The sequence below is a fragment of the Globicephala melas genome, chromosome 14 (assembly GCF_963455315.2).
Source record: "Globicephala melas chromosome 14, mGloMel1.2, whole genome shotgun sequence".
Taxonomy (NCBI): Eukaryota; Metazoa; Chordata; class Mammalia; order Artiodactyla; family Delphinidae; genus Globicephala; species Globicephala melas.
Window position 1 is genome coordinate 23,448,437 of NC_083327.1, and position 26,233 is coordinate 23,474,669.

At 37.7% G+C, this 26,233-nt stretch overlaps 1 pseudogene; it reads right to left on the reverse strand.

The window, feature by feature from the left end:
- LOC115854738 (bolA-like protein 3 pseudogene) overlaps positions 1-26,025 on the reverse strand; it is a 69,416-nt pseudogene extending 43,391 nt beyond the window's left edge.
- Between the last annotated feature and the right edge of the window lie 208 nt (positions 26,026-26,233).

A 26,233-nucleotide genomic window follows, 5' to 3' on the forward strand; every position in this document is an offset into this window, starting at 1 on the left:
GCTAATGGATTAGCAATATGAATGCCCCATATTGCTTTTTTAAGAAAAGAAATATATTTATGCTTTAAATCCATTAGAACATAATAAAATCAGATTAGAAATTAGAACATTATTAAATTTAATTCTAGTGTATTGTATAGTATATTCTATATTGTGTAGACATATACTTAAGGAGTTGAAATAAGAGTTCAAATATTTCAATTGAAAATTAGGTGGAAATTTAGCATAACATTGGCTGACACTTTAAAAAAAATTAGATGACTAATCAGTCCCAAATCGTATCTTATGCTAATAGTATCTTATCCAGTGTATAAAAATCAGGTCAAGGTCTCACTACTAAGGGACAATGGTTCTGTGTTAAATTAAGAAAATATCTTTATTTTGCAGTTCACTAGTTACCTGCAACAGAGAGAAAAATAAGGTGGCCATCTACCCTGTTTGATTTGTCAGCAGCTAACAGCAGCTTCTTAATACTATAATTTGCATTCCATGCAGAGGCTGCTGATTGTGGTATTTCTGGGGGAAGGGCAAAAGTCTTCTATTGAACAGACGCATTTGAAAAGATGTGCTCATGTATAGTTGAAAGAAGATTATCGCTAGAGGTTGGGCTTGTAGATTTTAAAAAGTCAGTCATCATCAATATTGTTACAATTAGAAATATGATTGAAAATTTCCAGATTTTCCCTTTGCTCACCCTTCATACGCTTTTATTTTGTCTACATCTTAGTGGAATAGGAGCACATTCCAATTTTATAATCTATTCCTGTGATTCCTTTGTAATGTTTCTTAAATCTGAGCCTTTCTCTATCTCTCCCCACCATCCATGTTTAGGTTCCTGTTGCTTCAGTCCTCCATAATTAAAAACCTCTTTATTTGTCTTCTTGTCTTTACTCTTAGGCTTATCTAATTTATCTCATACACGGCTGCCATATTAATTTCTGAAAATGACACTGGAGTACACTATTCTTACACTCAAAGACCTTAAAGAAGTCCCAGAGCCTAGAGAATAAAGCCCAACTTTCTCATTCTGGCATTTAGTCCCTGCACAATTGGGTTCCAACCTCCTCTTCAACCTGTCCTCGCACTGGTCCTTCCAAGGAATCTGTCTTTTTCATTTCACATAGGCCAGTGGACAGCGACCCAAGTATGCTTCTATCCTCACGTGTGTATGTGCTCACTGTATTTTCATCACCTAAAACGCTGTCCCACCATCTCACCACTTACCCAAGTTATTGCCAGTCTTCAGAGTCATGACGGCATACGTTTAAAAAACCAACATACCTGTTATCTCATGTAGTTGAAAAAAAGATTGACAGAGCAGAGAGAACTTAGGCTGACTGTGAAGACTGGCATTAGCAGTTGGACAGGGAGACAACTCCTCTAGGTTGTCGCAAAGCACTGAGCTGATCTCCCTGTGCTATGCTGCTGCTTCCCACTAGCTATCTATTTTACATTTGCTAGTATATGTATGTTGATGCTACTCTCACTTTGCTCCACCTTCCCCTTCTGGCCCGTGTCCTCAAGTCCATTCTCATTGTCTATGTCTTTATTCCTGCCCTGCCACTAGTTTCATCAGTATCATTTTTTTTTAATTCCATATATATGCATTAGCATACGGTATTTGTTTTTCTCTTTCTGACTTACTTCACACTGTACGACACACTCTAGGTCCATCCACCTCACTACAAATAACTCAGTTACTTTTGTTTTATTCCCTATTCCCACTGCTTTGGAAGTTATATACACTGTAGCTCTTTGAGTGATCGCTCAAAAACTTTTAATATGCCTACTTAAGTTACTAAAGTTTAAATTTAATATCCCTACTCTCTTCATGAACAACGAAGTAATTTCAGAATTCTTTAAACATGATTATATCCTTTCCATGTTCTATACTATTATTATCCAGTATTTTAGTTGTCACCTATTTTTATATCACCCAAATCTATTGTCTTTTTTCTTCAAATCTATTGTTTTACATAATCTATAAAATCTCTATAGTTTTGCCTTGTTATTGATTTTAATTTAGTTGCACTGTGGCCAGGGAACATGGACTTTATTATAATGATTCTTTGATATTTAATAAGATTTGCTTTTGGCCCATTATGTGGCTAATTTTCATAAAGTATCTCTATGTCTAAACTGCTATATGCAGAGTTCTATATATGTCAGTCAAATCAAACTTGTTTATAGTTTTCTTCCAATCTTCTATTGTCTTACTCATTTTCTGTCTGCTTTATCTATCAATTTCTGAGAGAGGTATATTAAAATTGCTTACTACTGCGGTGGATTTGTCAATTTCTCCTTGCAGGTTTGTCAGATGTTTGCCTCATGCTTGTTGAGATTAGGTACTTACAAGTTTAAAATTGATAAATCTTCCTCATGAATCAAAACTTTTATTATTATATATTAACTTTTCTTTATTCCTAAATTTTTTTTAAATTATTTTTTTCTGGTATTAATCTAGCTTTCTTCTGTCTAATATTTGAGTGATATATTCTTTTTCTAGCCTTTTATTTTAAGTATTTCTGAGTCCTTATGTATTATGTGATTTTTTGTATATAGCCTAAAGGTGAATTTATTTTTAACCCAATTTTACAATTTCTGCTTATTAACTGAATAGTTTAGACCATTTACACTTATTATTACTTATACTTTTAATACGTCTCATCTTACTTTTTTGCTTCATATTTTATTTTTTCTTTTCTGCCACTATTGAATCCTTAGAGTTTTTGTTTGTTTTATTCCCTATTCCCACTGCTTTGGAAGTTATATACACTGTAGCTCTTTGAGTGATCGCTCAAAAACTTTTAATATGCCTACTTAAGTTACTAAAGTTTAAATTTAATATCCCTACTCTCTTCATGAACAATGAAGTAATTTCAGAATTCTTTAAACATGATTATATCCTTCCCATGTTCTATATTATTGTTATCCAGTATTTTAATTGTCACTTATTTTTATATCACCCAAATCTATTGGTTTTTTTTCTTCAAATCTATTGTTTTACATAATCTGTTGAGATCTAGCCACATATTTGCCAGATTCTTTATTCACTACTCCTAGCATCTCAGATTTTCCTCCTGAGATCATGTTTCTTCCTTCTGAAGTATATCTTTTATTTTATACAACTTTATTGAAGTATAATTGCTTCACAATGCTGTGTTAGTTTCTCTTGTACAGCAAAGTGAATCAGCCATATGCATACATGTATCCTCATATACCCTCCTTCTTGAACCTCCCTCCCACCCTCCCTATCCCACCCCTCTAGGTTGTCACAAAGCACCGAGCTGATCTCCCTGTGCTATGCTGCTGCTTCCCACTAGCTATCTATTTTACATTTGCTAGTGTATGTATGTCGATGCTACTCTCACTTCGCTCCACCTTCCCCTCTGGCCCGTGTCCTCAAGTACATTCTCAGTGTCTACGTCTTTATTCCTGCCCTGCCACTAGTTTCATCAGTACCATTTTTTTTTTAAATTCCATATATATGCATTAGCATACAGTATTTGTTTTTCTCTTTCTGACTTACTTCACACTGTACGACACACTCTAGGTCCATCCACCTCATTACAAATAACTCAGTTTCGTTTCCTTTTATGGCTGAGTAATATTCCATTTTATATATGTGCCACATCTTCTTTATCCATCCATCTGTCAATGGACACTTAGGTTGCTTCCATATCCTGGTTGTTGTAAATAGAGCTGCAATGATCATTGTGGTACATGACTATTTTTAAATTTTGGTTTTCTCAGGGTATATGCCCAGTAGTGGGATTGCTGGGTATGGTAGTTCTATTTTTCGTTTTTTAAGGAACCTCCATACTGTTCTCCATAGTGGCTGTATCAATTTACATTCCCACCAACAGTGCAAGAGGGTTCCCTTTTTTCCACACCCTCTCCAGCATTTATTCTTTGTAGATTTTTGGTGATGGCCATTCTGACTGGTATGAGGTGATACCTCATTGTAGTTTTGATTTGCATTTCTCTAATGATTAATGACGTTGAGCATCCTTTCATGTGTTTGTTGGCAATCTGTATATCTTCTTTGGAGAAATGTCTATTTAGGTCTTCTGCCCATTTTTGGATTGGGTTGTTTGTTTTTTTGATATTGAGCTGCATTACCTGCTTGTAAATTTTGGAGATGAATCCGTTGTCACTTGCTTCATTGGCAAATGTTTTCTCCCATTCTGAGGGTTGTCTTTTCGTCTTGTTTACGTTTTCTTTTGCTGTGCAAAAGTTTTTAAGTTTCATTAGGTCCCAGTTGTTTATTTTTGTTTTTATTTCCATTTCTCTAGGAGGTGGGTCAAAAAGGATCTTGCAGTGATTTATGTCATAGAATGTTCTGCCTGTATTTTTCTCTAAGAGTTTTATAGTGTCTGGCATTACATTTAGGTCTTTAATCCATTTTGAGTTTACTTTTGTGTATGGTGTTAGGGAGTGTTCTAGTTTCATTCTTTTACATGTAGCTGTCCAGTTTGCCCAGCACCACTTTTTGAAGAGGCTGTCTTTTCTCGATTGTATATTCTTGCCTCCTTTATCAAAAATAAGGTGATCATGTGTGCGTGGGTTTATCTCTGGGCTTTCTATCCTATTCTATTGATCTGTATTTCTGTTTTCATACAAGTACCATACTGTCTTGATTACTCTAGCTTTGTAGTATAGTCTGAAGTGTGGGAGCCTGATTCCTCCAGCTCCGTTTTTCTTTCTCAAGATTGCTTTGGCTATTCGGGACCTTTTGTGTTTCCATACAAATTGTGAAATTTTTTGTTCTAGTTCTGTGAAAAATGCCATTGGTAGTTTGATAGGGATTGCATTGAATCTGTAGATTGCTTTTCATAGTATAGTCATTTTCACACTGTTGATTCGTCCAATCCAAGAACATGGTATATCTCTCCATCTGTTTTTAGCATTGTTAATTTCTTTCATCAGTGTCTTATACTTTTCTGCATACAGGTCTTTTATCTCCTTAGGTAGGTTTATTCCTAGGTATTTTACTTATTTTGTTGCAGTGGTAAATAGGAGTGTTTCCTTCTTTCTTTTTCAGATTTTTCATCCTTAGTGTATAGGAATGCCAGAGATTTCTCTGCATTCATTTTGTTTCCAGCCACTTTAAAAACTCAGTGGTTAGATCTAGTAGTTTTCGGATAGAATCTTTGGATTCTCTATGTATAGTATCATGTCATGTGCAAACAGTGACAGTTTACTTCTTCTTTTCCGATATGGATTTATTGCTTTTTCTTCTCTGATTGCTGTGGCTAAAACTTCCAAAACTATGTTGAATAAGAGTGGTGAGAGTGGACAACCTTGTCTTGTTCCTGATCTTAGAGGAAATGGTTTCAGTTTTTCACCATTGAGAATGATGTTGGCTGTGGGTTTGTCATATATGGCCTTTATTATGTTGAGGTAAGTTCCCTCTATGCCTACTTCTGGAGGGTTTTTATCATAAATGGGTGTTGAATTTTGTTGATAGCTTTCTCTGCATCTATTGAGATGATCATATGGTTTTTCTCCTTCAGTTTGTTAATATGGTTTATCACGTTGATTGATTTGCGTATATTGAAGAATCCTTGCATTCCTGGAATAAACCCCACTTGATCATGGTGTATGATCCTTTTAATGTGCTGTTGGATTCTGTTTGCTAGTATTTTGTTGAGGAGTTTTGCATCTATGTTCATCAGTGATATTGGCCTGTAGTTTTCTTTCTTTGTGACATCCTTGTCTGGTTTTGTTATCAAGGTGATGGTGGCCTCGTAGAATGAGTTTGAGAGTGTTCCTCCCTCTGCTATATTTTGGAAGGGTTTGAGAGGGATAGGTGTTAGCTCTTCTCCAAATGTTTGAAAGAATTTGCCTGTGAAGCCATCTGGTCCTGGGCTTTTGTTTGTTGGAAAATTTTTAATCACAGTCTCAATTTCAGTGCTGTGATTGGTCTGTTTATATTTTCTATTTCTTCCTGGTTCAGTCTTGGAAGGTTGTGCTTTTCTAAGAATTTGTCCATTTCTTCCAGGTTGTCCATTTTATTGGCATATAGTTGCTTGTAGTAATCTCTCATGATCCTTTGCATTTATGCAGTGTCAGCTGTTACTTCTCGTTTTTCATTTTAATTCTATTGATTTGAGTCTTCTCCCTTTTTTTCTTGATGAGTCTGGCTAATGTTTTTTCAATTTTGTTTATTTTCTCAAAGAATCAGCTTTTAGTTTTGTTGGTCTTTGCTTTTGTTTCCTTCATTTCTTTTTCATTTATTTCTGATCTGATCTTTATGATTTCTTTCCTTCTGCTAACTTTGGGGGGTTTTTGTTCTTCTTTCTCGAATTGCTTTAGGTGTAATGTTAGGTTGTTTATTTGAGATGTTTCTTGTTTCTTCAGGTAGGATTGTATTGCTATAAACTTCCCTCTTAGAACTACTTTTGCTGCATCCCATAGGTTTTGCCTTGTCATGTTTTCATTGTCATTTGTTTCTAGGTATTTTTTTATTTCCTGTTTGATTTCTTCAGTGATCCCTTGGTTATTTAGTATTGTATTGTTTAGCCTCCATGTTTTTTAAATTTTTTACATATTTTTTCCTGTAATTGATATCTAGTCTCATATTGTTGTGGTTGGAAAAGATACTTGACACAGTTTCCATTTTCTTAAATTTACCATGGCTTGATTTGTTACCCAGATATGATCTATCCCGGAGAATGTGCCATGAGCACTTGAGAAGAAAGTGTATTCTGTTGTTTTTGGATGGAATGTCCTATAAATATCAGTTAAGTCCATCTTGTTTAATGTATCATTTAAAGCTTCTGTTTCCTTATTTATTTTCATTTTAGATGATCTGTCTTTTTGTGAAAGTGGGGTGTTAAAGTCCCCTACTATGATTGTGTTACTGTCAGTATCTCCTTTTATGGCTGTTAGCATTTGCCTTATGTATTGAGGTGCTCCTATGTTAGGTGCATAAATATTTACAATTGTTATATCTTCTTCTTGGATTGACCCCTTGATCATTATGCAGTGTCCTTCTTTGTCTTGTATAATAGTCTTTGCTTTAAAGTCTATCTCATCTGATATGAGAATTGCAACTCCAGCTTTCTTTTGATTTCCATTAGCATGTTATAACTTTTTGCATCCCCTCACTTTCAGTCTGTATGTGTCTCTAGGTCTGAAGTGGGTCTCTTGTAGACAGCATATATATGGGTCTTGTTTTTGTATCCATTCAGCGAGTCTATGTGTTTTCGTTGGAGAATTTACTCCATTTACATTTTAGGTAGTTATCGATATGTATGTTCCTATTACCCTTTTTTAATTGTTTTGGGTTTGTTATTGTAGGTCTTTTCCTCTCTTGTCTTTCCTGCCTAGAGAAGTTCTTTTAGCATTTGTTGTAAAGCTGGCTTGGTGTTGCTGAATTCTCTTAGCTTTTGCTTGTTTGTAAAGGTTTTAATTTCTCCGTCAAATCTGAATGAGATCCTTGCTGGGTAGAGTAATCTTGGTTGTAGTTTTTTCCCTTTCATCACTTTAAATATGTCCTGCCACTCCCTTCTGGCTTGCAGAGTTTCTGCTGAAAGGTCAGTTTTTAACCTTATGGGGATTCTCTTGTTTGTTATTTGTTGTTTTTCCCTTGCTGCTTTTAATATTTTTTCTTTGTAATTAAATTTTGACAGTTTGATTAATATGTGTCTTGGCGTGTTTCTCCTTGGATTTATCCTGTATGGGACTCTCTGTGCTTCCTGGACTTTATTGACTCTTTTCTTTCCTATATTAGGAAAGTTTTCAACTACGATCTCTTCAAATATTTTCTCACTCCCTATCTTTTTCTCTTCTTCTTCTGGGACCCCTATAATTCGAATGTTGGTGCGTTTAATGTTGTCCCAGCGGTCTCTGAGATTGTCCTCAATTCTTTTTTCTTTATTCTACTCAGCAGTAATTTCCGCTATTTTATCTTCCAGGTCACTTATCCATTCTTCTGCCTCAGTTATTCTGCTATTGATTTTTTCTAGAGAATTTTTAATTTCACTTATTGTGTTGTTCATCATTGTTTGCTCTTTAATTCTTCTAGGTCCTTGTTAAACATTTCTTATACTTTCTCCATTCTGTCCAAGATTTTGGATCATCTTTACTATCATTACTCTGAATTCTTTTTCAGGTAGACTGCCTATTTCCTCTTCATTTGTTTGGTCTGGTGGGTTTTTACCTTGCTCCTTCCTCTGCTGCATATTTTTCTGTCTTCCCTTTTGGCTTAACTTACTGTGTTTGGGGTCTCCTTTTTGCAGGCTGCATGTTCGTAGTTCCCGTTGTTTTTGGTGTCTGCTCCCAGTGCGTACGTTGGTTCAGTGGCTTGTGTAGGCTTCCTGGTGGAGGGGACTGATGCCTGTGTTCTGGTGGGTGGTGCTGGATCTTGTGTTTCTGGTGGGCAGGGCTGCGTCTGCTGGTGTGTTTTGGAGTGTCTGTGAGCTTAGTACGATTTTAGCCAGCCTGTTTGCTAATGCGTGGGGCTGTGTTCCTCTCTGGCTAGTTGTTTGGCATGGGGCGTCCAGCACTGGAGCTTGCAGGCCATTGGATGGATCTGGGTCTTAGCATTGAGATGGAGATCTCTGGAAGAGCTCTTGCTGATTGATATTATGTGGGGCCAGGAGGTCCCTGGTGGTCCAATGTCCTGAACTCGGCTCTCCCGCCTCAGAGGCTCTGGCCTGACACCAGGCCAGAGCACCAAGACCCTGTCAGCCACAGGGCTCAGAAGAAAAGGGAGAAAAAGAGAAAGAATAAATAAATAAATAATTAATTAAAATAATTAAAATAACAAAAATAAAAAGTAATAAAAAAAAGAAAAGAGGAAACAAACCAATAAACAAATCCACCAATGATAACAAGTGCTAAAAACTATACTAAGATAAACATAAAAATCAGAAACAAGTCAGTCGCAGACAGCACACCCCAAGTCTACAGTTGCTCCCAAAGTCCACCGCCTCAATTTTGGGTTGATTCGTTGTCTATTCAGGTATTCCACAGATGCAGCATACCTCAAGTTGATGGGGGGATTTAATCCACTGCTCCTGTGGCAGCACAGAGAAATTTCCCTCTCTCTTCTTTGTTCGCATAGCTCCTGGGGTTCAGCTTTGGTTTTGGCTTCACCTCTGTGTGTAGGTTGCCCTCAGGCTTCTGTTCCCATCCAGACAGGACAGCATTAAAGCAGCAGCTAATTAGGGGGCTCTGGTTCACTCAGGCCAGGGGGGCGGGAGGGGTATGGTTGTTATAATTGGAATGTGGGTGAGCCTGCGGTGGCAGAAGACATAACGTTGTAACAGACAATAAAAAAAAGTTTTTTAAATATAATCTATTTAGATAACACTTAAACTAGATTATAAGCTCTTTAAGGACAACCTTCTTTTCTTGTACATTTCATAAACTGTATCACATTGATATGGCAGGTACCCAATACATACTTTTTGGGGAAATGAATGAACACATACTTTCTCAGTACATCCTGAGTGATGTATCATAGAAATTCATATCTAGAGACTATTTTGAAAGTGAGTTTTAAATCCATAAATGAAACTGACTTAGCCTTAATGGCCTATCATTTCAAAGAGTTTTAGTACTTAGTGACCATTTAATGTATGGATTATTGACCTGTTCATTCATATTGCAGATGCTTTGAGCTGTCCAAGTCTGCCAACAGAAATCTGTTTTACAGACTTCAAGATAAATGACTTAGTAGTCTTTAATGATTGCTGTTATGGATGGCTGTGCCCTTAATTGATAGTTTAGCAGATTAACAGCTCGCTGGATGGATTATTTCACACTTCTGTGCATTTTATGGAATGAATGTATCTCTAATGGTTCAAGTCAAATCAAACAAACATTTGCTGAACTTCCACTAGGGCAAAACACTTTGTCTAATACCTAGACAATGGGGGTAGCGTGGAGGTGGGAATTAACTTTAAAAACACACATCAACAGCAACAAAATGTATGCAAAAGAAAGGTCAAAATAACATGGTAGGCATCTATAATGGATGCTTTCCATGAAGATTGGCCAGTTTATATCAATGCAGTACTAATAAGAAATGATATCAAAATTATTATTCTAAGAATTTCTAAAACATATTCAGAGTGTTTGTGTAGGCACATTTGATTGTGCTAAGAGTTTCTTAGTGAATATTATTGTTTATAAAACATGAAATTAAGAGACACATTAACAGCATTTGAGTAATTAAGAGATGTGTTAGCAGCAGCAACAGTGGCAGTGGTAATCATGGCCATGGTTAAAACAAAAACAAAAACAAAATACTTGTTAGATATCATCCTGGGTATTCTTTCTTCTTGGCTAGTAATGTCAAGTCAAAGTAAGGATTTGTTGATAATAGGAAGAGGTGGACTCCTGTCTATTCATGAGATAGTGTGTAATGTTTAAGAGTATGGGTATTTTTACCAAACAGACCTCATTTTGAATCTCTAATTTTTTGGTTAGTCAGAATATAAAGCTATATAAGTAATTGAACCTCTCTGCAGTTTGGTCATTTATGAAATTGGTGTAATAATTACTTTGCCATGTAGTTACTTCAGCATGTAGTTATAAGTGCCTGGCATATACTTTGAGTGGCTTTGCATACTCAAAGTGTTCAATAAATAGTAATAATTATTATTCTAGTTATTTTATTAGTTGCAAATTTATGTGTCTGCCATGACTGTAAAAATCTAGCAATGCCATTTACCGTTAGGGAAAAAGTGTTGGAAAAGTCAATGTGAACTTTGATGACAAAGTGGACTTAGGGTGCAGCTAGGAAATTAGACTGGGGAAAGACAGGCTGTCTGTATGACAAGTTGGTGAAAACAAGAGATAGAAAACTGTGGTTGTAGAAATTCCATGTTGGTAATTGTGGAAAGAAAGGGAGGCTTATCACTGTGGTGTTCTCCATTGAGCTCATGAAGACTGCTTGTTAAATCTAATTTAAAAGAGAGAAATATTACCAGAAAGCACACTGGAATTTGCTCTTTTCAGCTTGACATTTCCGATAGAAATAATTACAACTGCATTTTTTTATTTTTATTTTTTTAATTTTTATTGGAGTATAGTTGATTTACAATGCTGTGTTAGTTTCTGCTGTACAGCAAAGTGAATCAGTTATACATAAACATATATCCACTCTTTTTTAGATTTTTTTCCCATGTAGGTCATCACAGAATATTGAGTAGAGTTCCCTGTGCTATACAGTAAGTCCTTATTAGTTATCTATTTTATGTATAGTAGTGTATATATGTCAATCCCAATCTTCCAATTTATCCCCCCCGCACCTTTTCCCCCAGTAACCATAAGTTTGTTTCCTACACCTCTGACTCTATTTCTGTTTTGTAAATAAGTTCATTTGTACCTTATTTTTAGATTCCACGTAGAACTATATATGATCTTTGTCTGACTTACTTCACTTAGTATGATCATCTCTAGGTCCATCCTTGTTGCTGCAAATGGCATTATTTCATTCTTTTTTACAGCACAACTGCATTTTAATATCTGAAAAATATTTCAGGTAAGAAAGGGTGATGCTTGCACTGAGGAGGATAATAGATGTGAAGTTTCTCTGGAAAAATTAAGAAACACTATGCAAGCATATGATATGATTATTGTCCTTCCTAGCACCTGTGCGTACATGTATATGTGTGTATATGTGTGTGTGTGTGTGTGTATATATATACACACACATATACACACATATACATACATATATGTGTGTGTGTGTGTATATATATATATGTGTATATATATATGTATGGCTTCCCAATCAAGACTTAGTTTTCTTGACTCTTTGGCCTTCCTGAATGTTATGGCAATTTACTGGAAGTTCAGAGGTCAGAGAAATTCATCTGGTGCAGAAAGCAAAATGAAGAAAGACTTTATTCCCTTATTAATGCATTTGCTTACATAAAATGGAAATGCTTGATAAATACAAATAAATCTTGGAGGGAGAGTTAGCAGAGTGACAAAAACAAGTTTTCCTCATGTTTGTTAAAGGTGCATTTTGGGTGCAGCAGAGGAGCCCATTTACAGGCTCTGGGCTTCACTGCCTCTCACCCAAAGCGGGAGCTATGAGTCCAGGTTGGCTCTAACATTTCAACTCCAGTGTCAGCTTACATTTCCCAGTAGACAGGGTAGCCTGTGATTCAATGCCAGTAGCCTGCCCCTGGAGGCATGGTTAATGAGGTTTGAAGTTTCATTTAAATTTTCTTTTCAAAATCCTTTTCTTTCCATGAGGATGGAAGTTAAGAGTTTCCAGATAGGCTTAGCCGGAGTGCATTCCACTTCTCTGAGAAGTTTAAGAGTGGTGAAGGAAATGTGGGTAGGAAGGTAGGAGCCATGTCTGACTTAACTGCCCCATTGCTACCTGCTGAGATGTTTCTTGGGCAGGTACCAATTTGCCTTAGGCATTTAGAGGGCTTATTTCTTCAGGTGGGCTGGTCCATTATCTCCTCAGGCACAAGCCTACTTTCCATTAGTGCTGATGTGAAGGGTGTGCTCTCTGAAACCTGCTTTTTGATCCTTCCTCCCCTTGTCCTCCTTTCCCCTCTAGATGGCTCCAGGAATTTATATCAACTTTGTGGTGACCACCTTTCTGATCCATGATTTCCGATTTAAGCCACCGGCAGTGTACTCATCCTATTTAAAACATTGGAGATGGACTTCCCTGGTGGCGCAGTGGTTGAGAGTCCGCCTGCCGATGCAGGGGACACGGGTTCGTGGCCCGGTCCGGGAAGATCCCACATGCCGCGGAGCGGCTGGGCCCGTGCGCCATGGCCGCTGAGCCTGTGTGTCTGGAGCCTCTACTACGCACCGGGAGAAGCCACAACAGTGAGAGGCCCGCGTACCGCAGAAAACATTGGAGATAATTAAAGGTACCATTTGGTTCTTAATTAAAAGCATCCTCTTTGCCTGACCTAGCCCTTCACGTAAACTTGGAGATATATGCTTCCTACTGTGTCCCTGCTCTCAACATGGCCAGTTGGGAAAGAGAAGATAAATGTGGGAAATCCCTTTTCAGAAAGTATATGGACTCCATTTCCTTTTTGTCCCAAATGGGAAAAAGGTAATATCCGTGTTTCCCTTTTGAGAAAATGAATGAAGCTATATCCTCTCATCAGTGTAATTGCAGAGTTTTGAGCAAAGATTTTAACTAGACTTAAGGACACCTTTGCTTATCTCTTGTGCTGACATTGTTGCTACCCCAGGTTAAATATCTCTGCCCTTGCATTAATTACCCAGAATCTTCTAATTGAACAGCTCAGATTACAAGGGTTTCGAGAGAGAGCGTTATATATCACCCTTTACCTTCATGTATATAATCATATGTAATCACAAAAGAGCCCCCAAGAGGCATAGAGAGGCCATGCTTCTTTTCTGGTACAATCCTTGCTTAGTTTACCAAAGATTTCACTCTCTTCACTGTTACACAAATATTTGTGAAAGTTACCATTTATTTTTAGGAGTCATTTTGAAGTGTTCCTGAGTTACAATTTTAAATCCAGAGTATAGGTCACTGGCAGAATGCTATTTATATAGCTATAGCTATATCTATATTATAAATAATTTTAGCCCCATTTCTGGTGCTCCTTTAAAATCTCTTAATTTTGTAGACCAGAGCTGCCCAGATCACAGATCTTGAAGCACATCCATCTCTTTCACAGGCAGCCTTTGCTCTTCAAGATCTCTAATTTATGTATTGGAAAAATCCTATTAAACCAGCCTTGACAGGGCAAACAATAGTAATTTGCTTTTTCTGTTGATTGCAAATGTGGCTTCTGGGTTACCTGAGTACTAATAGTTTCTTTTCTTCAGTTTGAGGTGCACTGGGATTTTAAATTTAAAAAGACAATTTAATTTACAGTGCCATTTGTTTTGAAAAGAAAAAATATAATAATCCAGGGAAGCTGGGGATCTCTGAGGTCTTTACACTTGATCTGAATGTGAAGTTACAGTTTGTGGCCAGTATGACTTTTAAAATTAATTTAGAAACAAAGTTAACAACAATGAAGAAACGAAAGAAACACAGTGGAAGGGACCCAGAACAGAAGAAGGATTCTGATTTTGATGTTGGTTTTGTACTGAGCTAATCTTGGGGTTCCAAATTTTTACCAGAAGTCAACTGAGGTGCAAAATCACTCATAAAGCTCACGATTTGGGTGTGGGCTAGTAGAAATTGATGCTCAGAGTATATGGTTAAATGACAATGATTCCCTGAATTTCATATGCTTTGGGATGGTTACTTTTAAAGACTACTGCCCCTGAGGTCAATAATGAGCTCAATAATTTGGTGGAAATTTGGGGTATCAACAGCTTCTGGGTGGTGTAAGTCTGTCTGCCACAACTTAAGCTTGGTGCACTGCTTAAATCAGATCAACACTTGAGTGATGTCAGCCTCAGGGAATGGGAGTCTTGGTCTAGGGGTAGAGGGAGTGAGTTGAGGGAAAGACATATTACCCAGAAGAGGAAGGAAGGAGAGGAAGGAGGAGGATGCAAACACTACTGATATTTGAATAGAAAAATTTAAAGTAGTGATTGTCTACCTAAGAGTAACTTGAGTAAATATTAATAAGTACAGAAGTCTGTAATAGGTACTTTACACTAATAAATGTGATTTTTTTTTTTTTAAAGAAGATGTTGGGGGTAGAAGTTTATTAATTAATTTATTTATTTTGGCTGTGTTGGGTCTTCGTTTCTGTGCGAGGGCTTTCTCTAGTGTGGCAAGCAGGGGCCACTCTTCATCACGGTGCGCAGGCCTCTCACTATCGCGGCCTCTCTTGTTGCAGAGCACAGGCTCCAGACGTGCAGGCTCAGTAGTTGTGGCTCGTGGGCCTAGTTGCTCCGCGGCATGTGGGATCCTCCCAGACCAGGGCTCGAACCCATGTCCCCTGCATTAGCAGGCAGATTCTCAACCACTGCGCCACCAGGGAAGCCCAAATTTGATTATTTATTAGTCCTTTTGTCACAATACTTCTGTTGACAATCATAGGAGAATTTCCTCACAGTAATCCTGAATCTTCAAAAATTATATTCAAAGTCATCTTGGCTTAGAAATCCATTGTTTCTATTTGTTTCTCCCTTGACTCTTGGTCTAACCTCCACTTCATGTTTTTGCTAACCAAATTCTGAAAACCATAAAGTGACTCCATCATTTAAGCTCATTATTATTTCCCCACTGCCTGGTCTAGTATCAGGCATATAGTTGGTTGTTGAAATTATTGAATCATTTTGTTTTCAAAGATAAAATAAAAAAGCTCTTGGAGGGCTTCCCTGGTGGCGCAGTGGTTGAGAGTCCGCCTGGAGTACTACCCATCTTTCCATACACAGATGGAATGTCTTGACCTCTTTTTCAATGAGGACTCAGGTTGTTACTCTGTATATATGGCACTGTGTGCATACCTCTTGCTCTTTGATGAGAGACTATCCCCCCCCGCATTACTCTATACCTCTTTAATCTTAGCCTGGTCAGTGCTACTCCATGAGTGATAATGTGTGAAAGATTAAATAGAGTGGAGGAAACAAAGGGAGCTCATGGGCCATTTCATTTGGTGCTTCCCAGTGCCCTCCCTTTACTATGGGTACCAGGGGATGCTTTTACTCAAGGGGACTGCTAGCAACTGCCTGGGGCTCAAGTGTTTCTCTGAATTTTATGTAGGTTTAATGCAGATGTTAAGACTGTTCTCTAGAATCTAACAGTGCTGGTCTTACTGCATCTAACCCTGGGAGGAGTGTTCGCATGGTAATAAATAACTTTGCTAGAGAAGAGAGCTGGGAGTTGAGTCCAGAGGATGCTGTTTCCATTCCAGGCCAAATTGTTTTCCTAAAGTAGGGGAAATGTTGTACTGGGAATAAAGTGTCCTCTTAAGTGTTCTCACCTCTGACAGGAAAAATTCAATTTCCCTGAAAGATATGTCACCTCTTTTCCCTTCCTGAGACTTTAATCTCTGTATCGCAGTGGAAAAAGTGCTGAGGATCAAAGATGCAATACAAATGACTGGGTTACGTTTTGAACCCTACTTGTGTGGTCATCAGAATGTCTGAGACCACAGGTGGCTGGTGGCAGATGGAGAGCTGTGGGAGTGTTGGAGGAACAGCAGGGAAGCCTGGTGAAATTATCTGAACACAGAATGATGATTCTGATACTGTGTTCTGCCACCAAGCACAGGTTATTAGCTGTAAAAAAAAATCAACTTTCTTTGATAGCGTCTCTATGTCCCTTACCTCTTCTATGAAATTTAGGTGATGGCCAAAGTAACTTCAGACAGTATACTGTGTGGCACATTATGTGTTTGTGGCATTTAGTTGCTCTGGGCATTATAAAATCAATATATTATGATGCTGAAGCCAAATTTCAAACTAGATACTGTATTTTTCCTATCTCCTTTGTAATTTCAATCAGATAAGGTTTTTCGTTTCTTGTCCAACACTGTTTGGTGAGCATTCAGTTTCTTGCAGAAAGCTAAATGTAATATGTGGATATGCTTCAATCTAATCACAACATATTTATTTAGTTCATAATATGTGCCCAGTACCTACAAAGCGTTGTGAAAGGAGCAAACTTTGTTTTAGACACAGTGCTTTTCCTCTCTTACGGAGTTTACTCCTGTATGTTATAATGTTTTTACTCCTTTTTCAATATATGAGCTTATCTTTTTAATGATAAAATTAATATGACTACCTTACCAACAAATCGGAAACAAGAGAAAAAAATATTGTCCACAAAGTTATCACCCTAACAAAAAAACTGCTAGCATTTTGGTGTTTTCTTCCAGCCTTTTTTTCTGGGCATCTGGGTTTTCCCTATAGTTGTTACAGTGTATATATATGTTTATAGCTTCTTTACATTTTACAATATTATGAACATTGTCCAAAATCTTCGCATCTTATTTGTGAAGGGTCTTAATACTCTGAAGAACACATGAGAGATATTTGTTTTAAATAGCCCGTGGTTTTCATAGTTTTAGTGGCAGTGTGAGATGTGAAGAGAACATGGGCTTGCCCAGAAATTGGGCTTGAATGCAAGCTCAAATATTTTTCTCTGTGATCAGAGACAAGCAATTTCTCCTCTCTGAGCCTCAGTTTTCATGTCTATAAATTCTGCCACGTATTTAGTGAATATGTGATCTGTAAATGGTAGCTATTACCATTTAGGCTGTCTCCAATTTTTGTCATTATAAATAATGAAATATGGAGCATCTTTACATATACAGTATAACACTTCCATATTTTGTATTATTTTCTTTGGCTGTAACTCCAAAACAGAATTTCTGGGTTGATCCATTTAACGATTCTTGACTTGCTTTATCACGCTGCTTTCCAAAAGAATTTACTAATTAAAATCACAGTGTCAAGGTATGAGAAAACCTGGTCTCACTTTCTATTTTTCAGATGGACTTTAAAGTCATCTTTTTAAGTCCCTGAAAATCCAATTGAGAGTTTGATTGTAATATTCAGCCTTCCATTTAGGAATGCCATATGCCTGATCATTTATTAAAATATCTTCTATTTTCATAAATGTTTGTATTTTTTCATATAGCCCACTTTTCTCATCCAGAACATGCATTTATGTATCTTATTGCTACTGAGAATATACAAGTATTGTAATAATTATAGATTAAATAATTGTAGATCATTATATTGATATGATTATATCATATGATCTATATTTTCACATTCCTTGAATAGTCATAACCCTATTTTGTTCTGCTTATATATCGTTCTTTTTTTTTACATTGAATTATAGTTGATTTACAATACTGTGTTAGTTTCAGGTGTACAGCAAAGCGATTCAGTTTTTTGCAGATTATACTCCATTATAGATTATCACAAGATAATGGCTAGAATTCCCTGTAGTATACAATATATTCTTTTTTTTTTTTTTGCGGTACGCGGGCCTCTCACTGTTGTGGCCTCTCCCGTTGTGGAGCACAGGCTCCAGACGCGCAGGCTCAGCAGCCATGGCTCACAGGCCCAGCCGCTCCGCGGCATGTGGGATCTTCCCGGACTGGGGCATGAACCCGTGTCCCCTGGATCGGCAGGCGGACTCTCAACCACTGCGCCACCAGGGAAGCCCTACAGTATATTCCTGTTGTTTATCTATTTTTATACATAGTACAGTAGTTTGTATCTGTTAATCCAATACCCTTAATCTGTCCCTCCCCATCCCCTTTGGTAGCCATGAGTTTGTTTTTTATGTCTGTGAGTCTGTTTCTGTTCTGTATATACATTCATTTGTATTATTTTTTAGATTCCACATGTAAGTGATATCATACAGTATTTGTCTTTCTCTAACTCTTCATCATTCATCATTCTTCTTTTACCAGTCAGAGTTTCTAAATCAATATAAGTGTGATAGAGATAATCCTACTTATTTAGTTTGAATATGAAAGGAAACACTCTAGGACAACATTTCCCAAACTGGGTTCTGAGGGGACTAGTGCTTTGAACAAAAGAAGGTTGCAATCCATTGAGATCTGTAATTCACACTACCATACTAATGTTTCCAAGACATCCTGTAGTTAGAAATATGTTTAAATTTTGTTCAATTCAGCATTTCCTACACTTATTTGGACAATGAATCCTTATACCTACCCCATCCCATCCCCATTTTTTTAGAACTGCACATTAACATTTTAGACTTCTGAGGGACTTCCTTTTGGGAAGAGATACTATAAAATATATACATGAAATATAATGTTGGGATTAATTTGGAAAAGATTTTGTTAATAATGTTATAGAAGTAACCATTTAGTCCTTTTTAAAAATATCATTAACAGGAATGAATATTAAGTGTCTTTTAAGTATCTATTGAACAATTTAGTTTTTGTTATTTAGCCTACTAATATGATATGATATAATAAAAAGTTCCTCGATATTGAAACTTCTTTAAAATCCTAGGATAATAACTACTTGGAATTGGTGGATTTTTTTTTTAATATACCTTGGATTCTCTTTGCTAATATTTTATAGTATTTAGGATTTTTACTTCTATATTCATAAGTGAAATTGGTCTGTGATTTTAATTTTCGTGTTAACTTCAGGGATATATATTCACTCCATTGAATAATGTGAGTACTTTTCTTTTTCTCAATACAGTAACTGTTTATGTTCAACGTGGGAGTTCTTTGCACCTTGAATGTTTGAAATAATTCCCTGGTTAATGGGCTGAAGCCTTTTATGGGGGTTGTTCTTTAATAACTCTATCAATAATTTCACCAGCATTGCTCTTGTCAGGTTCTCTTTTTGTTGTTAAGTCAGTTTGGGTAATTTATATTTTTCTTCCAGAAAATTGTCTATTTTGCTGAGATTGCCTAATTTATTTCCTTATCATTATCCATAGTGTACTTTATAATTTTCAAGTATTTTCTGTAACTGTTTTTTTTTACCTGTTTTTCTCTTTACTTGTGCTGTTTCTGCCTTTCTTCTTTAAGAGCTATGCTTGACTTTATTAATTAACTCTACTATGTTTCTTTTTTTTTAATTTCTGATTTTATGAGGATTATGTCTTTCTGTTTTCTGAAGCTCCTTGTATTTTTTTCCTAAATTGTTAATTTGATTATTTTTCCCTTTCCCTTTTAAATAATAAGAACCCTTGACTATAAATTTGCCTATGAGAAGACCTATGAATTCCATAAAGTTTAATGTGTTTTATTACCATTTTGTTGTATCTGAATACGCTCTAATTGTACTACTAGCTGGCCTATTGAGGATCTCAGGAAAAATGCCCTAAATGCGCCTGCTCTGTCATGCGTTACGTTTTCTTTCTCATTTTAACTGCTAGGTCTCATAGGCTTAGATGACTGCTCAGAAGCAAGGTCTACTAAAGTCACTGTCCCTCACATACAAGTTTGACCTCTTATCTGCTCAGAGATGGAAGTGTTACAGCCTTCAAAGTGTCTGTTTAAAGCCACTTTAAATTTATTTAACAAATATTAATAAGAAAATTATTATGTACCAAGCATCATTTTAAGCATTTTGTGAATATTAATTTAATTGATCTCATAACAACCTTGTGCGACAGATATTATTCACCCCTTCAGAGATGGGGAAACTAAGGCACAGAGGCTAGTGAGAGCCAGGACTTGAACCCAGTAGATCTAGCTCCAGAGGCTGCAGTCTGAACCATCAGGTTAAACTGCTCTTCTCTTTTGAAATTCTGCCTGCTTATTCCTACCATACAAATATCTCCATAACTAAGAGAAAAATGTCTCCCTCCATACCTGGTTTAAGATTTTTTAAAAGGTTATAACTGCATGTCACTATAGATTTCAATACCTGTCCCAGGAAAGTAATGAAAAGTGTGAAGAAAATCAGGATGTGCCACCCCAAAATGTGACATCTTGGCATATTGGATATTTTAAGCTAAAGGAATTTGAAAAAGGGCAGAAGCAAGGTCTCTCAGACCTTCCACTTCTGCCCCGAAGCAGATCACAAGATCCTCACGTGAGAGGTCCTTCCCTATGCCCGGAGGAAAGGAGCATCTTTACCTCAGAGGACAGAGAGACCCTGAGAGGAAGCGCAACAAACAGACCTTGCTGATTCCCCCCACTTAGCTACCCGTAACTCATACCCTTTGTCCTTCCTTGCATGTTCTCCCACGACTTTCCACTCTTCATCAAACCTAGCACAAAACAGCTCAGGCTTAATCATTTTTTCGGAGCTTCCTTAGGACGGCCCCTGTGTCACCTAAAATTTATATCGAATAAATTTGTATGCTTTTCTCCCATTAATCTGTTTATCAATTAGTTTTTAGGTACAGTCAGGGACCCTAAAAGAAGTCTGAAGGAAGAGTTTTCCTGTCCTCAAAGGACTCAAAACACACCCCTCTACTCCTCACTGGAATCGCCTTCCCATCATTTCCCTCAGAGCCTTAGCTGCAGTCTACAGGCAAAACCTCTCTGTGTCCATGCCCACGGCCAAGCCAGTCTGAACAGCTGCAGAGCCTAGAATGTTCAGTTCATCAGAGTACCCCACCGCTGACAGAGGGTTGAAAGCATGATAGATAATACTGAGAAAGTCCTCGGCGTTACAGCCGGGAGGAATAAAAGTTGAGGAAAGACGGACTGGTCTGTATTCTTGGTATTCTGTAGGTTCCATCTCAAACCTATCAAAAAAATCAAAGCAAACTGTGGTCCAGGAGAACAAGTGGTCCCAAGTTTGGAGTGTGAGACTAGGCACCGCTTAAGCGGCTTAGAACAAACACTGGAAACACCGCTGCCGGTCTTGGATCACTCCGCACAGAGGGCCACTGTAAGCAGTTACGCCTGGCAGATCAGCTCCTGTGATTCAGAGAGTCGTCCATAGGTATTGTTTTTGAGGTTTATGTTTACAAGCTGTTTTCTCTGACCAAGACATCAAAGTACACAAAAAACAGCTCTCTCTTCTGCCTTTTCATTTTTCTTCTGTTTCAGTGGCTCTGAAGGAAATCGTTTATTTCAAAAAGGTAATTCCTAACATCCCCGCCCCCACAAGTTAATTTTATATACACCTTACAATGTATATTTTACTTCAGAGCATGCCAATATAGCCTTTTAATTCTATAATAAACATACAGAAAATTACCTTTATTTATACAGATTGATTTCCTCCTTGACTCAGTTGTTTTCCAGAAGATAGTTCTATTTTTTTCCCCAGTGAATGAAGTTTTCATTTAAGCTTATCATTAGTTTTAGTGTGTTGTGGTCAGAGATCATGTTCTATTTTCCCCTGTGTGTTTCCATACCATATCTTTTGGTTTTAGTGCAAGTATTTGATTTAGCAAACACAGACGGCTTTTTTATGAATGGGGCAGTGATCAGAACATCACCCAGATTCAGTGGCAGTATATGACATGACATATGTTCACTGTTTCCTATTCAGCTAGTGAAGTTCTGCATCCATTGTGGAGCTGCTATGAGCACACAGATCAGATTTAGACCATAGCGTCTTATCTGTTCCCCAAACAGTTTCATTTTCAGCAGGTCATTTGTTTAATCTGAGGATTTACCTAGTAACAGTATCACCTAGTTACACATCAGCTGTAACATATGGAAACTCATATTTCATAAGGAAAGCATCATATATTAATTGTAAATCATGTCACAGTTCTTCGTATCTTTTTTGTATCTTCATAATAAAGTCACAGAGAAACATTCATCCATTTCAATCAATCAGCCATTTCAATTGCCTCCTTTGGTTCCTCACGACACCTAATTCCTGAACCAGAGTATTCTATTATAATGGACTAGAATGAGTAAATTTTCCTCCTACGATTCTTCTGGCTCAGGATGAGGACCGACATGATTCCAAAAACGCTTCAGTGCCATTACCCTAGATTAGAGGGTCTCAAACTTTAGCAGGCATTAGAATCACCTAGAAGGCTTGTTAAAACAGTGATTGTTCCATTCCGTTCCCAGAGTTTCTGGTCTGGCAGATCAGGGTGTGGCCCAAGAATTCGTATTTCTAACAAATTCCCAAGCGATTTTGAAACTGTTGGTCCCAGTCTACGCTTTGAAAGTCTTAATCTGGGGGGTTATCATTCTCAGACTTGGAAGCACGATTATGTATAGCCAATGCTTTGGCATGCTTTATTCCTGTGGCAGGCGTCATTTGAAATACACAGACTCTTGTTCTCTCAAGCACCTGAAAAGAACTTTTCTGTACTTAAATCTGTTTTCTTGCTTACAAGAGTGAGATGGACAAAAGGAATGCAGAAATGGCACAGCAAAGACCGGTGCTCCAGAGAAGCCAAACAGAACAAGTAAGAGCATTTAGGGCTGTCCAGGCTTTTGCAGAATTCCTTTGAATCTCTATTGCCTCTGGGTGTGAAACTTTTTTGATGCTCAGATTATACGATTTTTTTTCTATTCTCGACAAGAGAGAAGAATTAGGTTCTTTTGGGAGTCTTCTTGCTTCATTACATGCCAATCATATTTCTTGAACTTCATGGAGAATTAGGAAGGGTTCTCCGTAGTAATCAATTCTGTGTTATCGAGGAGAGACTTTCAGTTTATATGATTAAGACCCTCATTAAACATGTTTAGAAACAGATCTTCCAATCATCCTAGGTAGACTGTTTTAGTGTTTATTTATCTTTATATTGATGATGTTCTTTTCCTTATTTTGTACAAAGCCTTAAAATTTAAGCCTATTTTTTTTTTCTGATTCCACTTTTCCATAGAGATAGAGATCGGGTTAGTTGTATCCTTGTGGTAATAGAAGCAACAATTAAATTACACTTTTTAAGGCAAAACAAATTAAGATTCTTCAATTTTTTTAATGAGTCCAGCTCTTAATCCCGTGAATTTTTTTCTTTTTAGTCTTCATCATCTCCTTAAATATTTGTAAGTTGAAAACAACTTTTTAAAATAATAACATGTTCTCTTACTTGCTATGTGTCAGGCACTGTGCTAAGCACTTTACATGTACATAATGATATGTACATCATTACGTGCTTTACCAAATTAGTAGATGTGCATTATTGAAACTTCATGGGTTTCTAAAAATTTATTTTGCCTAAAGATTCAGACATTTCTCTGAAGCAAATGGAAATAGTTTTTCCTGGTCATTACTTATTGTTTTCCTATCTTGTAAGGGTTCTCTGGAAATTTATTTTGTTTGCACATTTGTTTTAATATTCTAGTATTTTCCAATTCTGTCAGTGTTAGTAGCTTCAATGAATCCTGCAATTTACTCTTACATTCAGGGAAGCTCAATGTGCTAATTAAAAGATGCTGATCAGGAGATGTTAAATTTTTTTTAGGATCTCAGTTAAATATAATAACACAAAGATTTCTGACAGAAAAGAACTGGATGATAACAAATATAGAAGCAGGTGGCAGAAATTGTTTAAAAAGATCGCTAGATGTCATTCTAGAAGATTAAGCAAAATAATACTCTCTTGGGCTTCCCTGGTGGCGCAGTGGTTGAGAGTCCACCTGCCGATGCAGGGGACACAGGTTCCTGTCCCGGTCCGGGAAGCGGCTGGGCCCGTGAGCCATGACCACCGAGCCTGCGCGTCCGGAGCCTGTGCTCCGCAACGGGAGAGGCCACAACTGTGAGAGGCCCGCGTACTGCAAAAAAAAAAAATAATAATAATAATAATAATACTCTCTTGAACAGAAAAGTTTAACCCTTGATAATGATTGGAACTTTTTGTGCCTAACATAGGAGTTTGTTTGTTCATTTGTTTGTTCAAGCAATAAACATGAGTAGTCTTTTATTGTTGCAGGTGGTTCTGTGTTGAGGTTGGGGTATAGAGACCCAGTCCTGGTTCTTGTCCTCGAGGGAGAAGGTCCCAAAGGGCAGAGGGAACAGGCACCTCTCACCTCACCCCTGCGCCTCCTGTTCTGAGAAGAATGGCAAGACTTGTGGACTCTTAAAACCCGGAGAAGGGCATTTTTACTCAGGGGTTGTAACTGAGGACAAAAGGGAAATGTCCTCAGGGCAAGATGCTTTTTCCCTAGGGGGCTCACGAGAGGACAGAGTGTGAGGAATCTTGGGAGTTGTGGAGACGAGTGACTGATGTGTGACCCAGGACCCTTCAGAAGTTCTGTCAGTGCCTTCGGAGGCTCAGAAGGGACCCCTCCCCCAAGCTGGAGCAGGTCCAGGTTTGAGAGCTTAAGAGGCTGACCCAGTCCTAAGTGTGGAGGCAGAATGTGGTCCTGCGCAAACAAGGCTGCGGGCTCCTTGTTGCTTTCTCTTAACAAAACCTCTTTCTACAACCTTTTCCTACTGTGTTTGTTGGGATTACTCTGAAGGATAGAATTTATCAGGTTGGGCAACAGCCTCATCCTCTCGCAAATAAAGCAACTCAAGGTCTTCTGCTACAGACGACTTTGGCAATAGGATCATGTAAATATCCAGTAAATTACCATAGTGTTTTCAGTGATGATACTGTTAAATTTTGAGTAGGAATTCCATTAATTGAACTTCATTGCACTATATAACACAACATAATAAACACAGGATAACATATCATCCCTGTTAAATCCTTGTCAATAAATGATAAGATTAGAAGAAAAAAACCCTTTATTTTCTCAGTAATATCAAAGTATAAGATTTAACCATATCCGCATCAGTAAGGCTCAGTCATAATACATTTCAGGTCTCCCTCCTCTTTCTGCAGTTCTCTTTTGACCACGTTTGACTGAATGCTATTTATAATATTAGGAGTAGACACCTGCTATGTGCCTCTTACATGTGCTCTTATGTATATTACTGCTGAAATTCAAAGAAACTTTGCCAACGTAGATATTATTATCTCTTTTTTACACTGAAATCATAGACATTTGTCAGAGGGGCAGAGGTGGGATTCAAACCCAGGCTCGACAGGTGCCAGAGCTGGGCTCTCCCAGGTGCACAGCCCCTCTGGGGAAGTGCTTTCTGCGGATGTTCACGACACATCTAATTAGGGTCATTGTAAACCATCTTTGACAACTGATGAGATTTCGGATATGGTTGTAGGAATCAAAGGAGTCATTTTATCAGAAAATAAAGCACTTAGAAGGGAGAACAATATATTAAAAGGGGCAATATTTTCCAGGTATTGAGATTTAAATAACCGTTACTCCTCTGTGGCTGTATTTGAGATAGAGTTAGCAGGAATTCAGTAGTGCCAGGAATCAAATTTGACATTTACTTCGGAACCAAAGTATATATGATTCAGTTCCCTTGCCCAAACAGATCAGAATGACAAGTTTTCATGTCCAGCCTAAAGATCGTTTGCCTGCTATCAGCAAAGATTTGTCCAGAATGAGTAGTCTGGGAGATCTAACCTTGCCCCTGCTCGGCAGGCTCCACAGCTCATTGTCTCTAAATTCCAAATGCGGCTCAGTTTTTGGCTTTTAGATCCCCCTATGTTGAGTCAGAGGGGTCAGGGAAGTCATTTGGAATGTTTTGTTCCAAATCCCTGCTGCTGTTACTAAGAATAGATGCAAACACAGTGAAGCCGCGTGCGGGAGCTGGCCTCGATGCTTGCACGATGGTGGATGGGGCAGGTAGGATAATGCCAAGGATGGTTACCTACCCATGACTTTCCTGGAGACCTGGAATCAGAGTCATGGTCCCCCATCCTCCATCTTATTGCCACCTGGGAGTGCTCTGGACCAAGTGTCATCTGAGCCCAGAGAGAGCATGCCCACATCTTTGTAAGCCTACCCTTTCTTTGTGTTTTTATGTGGGCCAGCCCTTGCATTAACGAGCTAATACTCCTGAGGTAAGGACATCTCGGGAGTCAAGTCACTCCTCTTCAGGTGCACGGATGACTTGG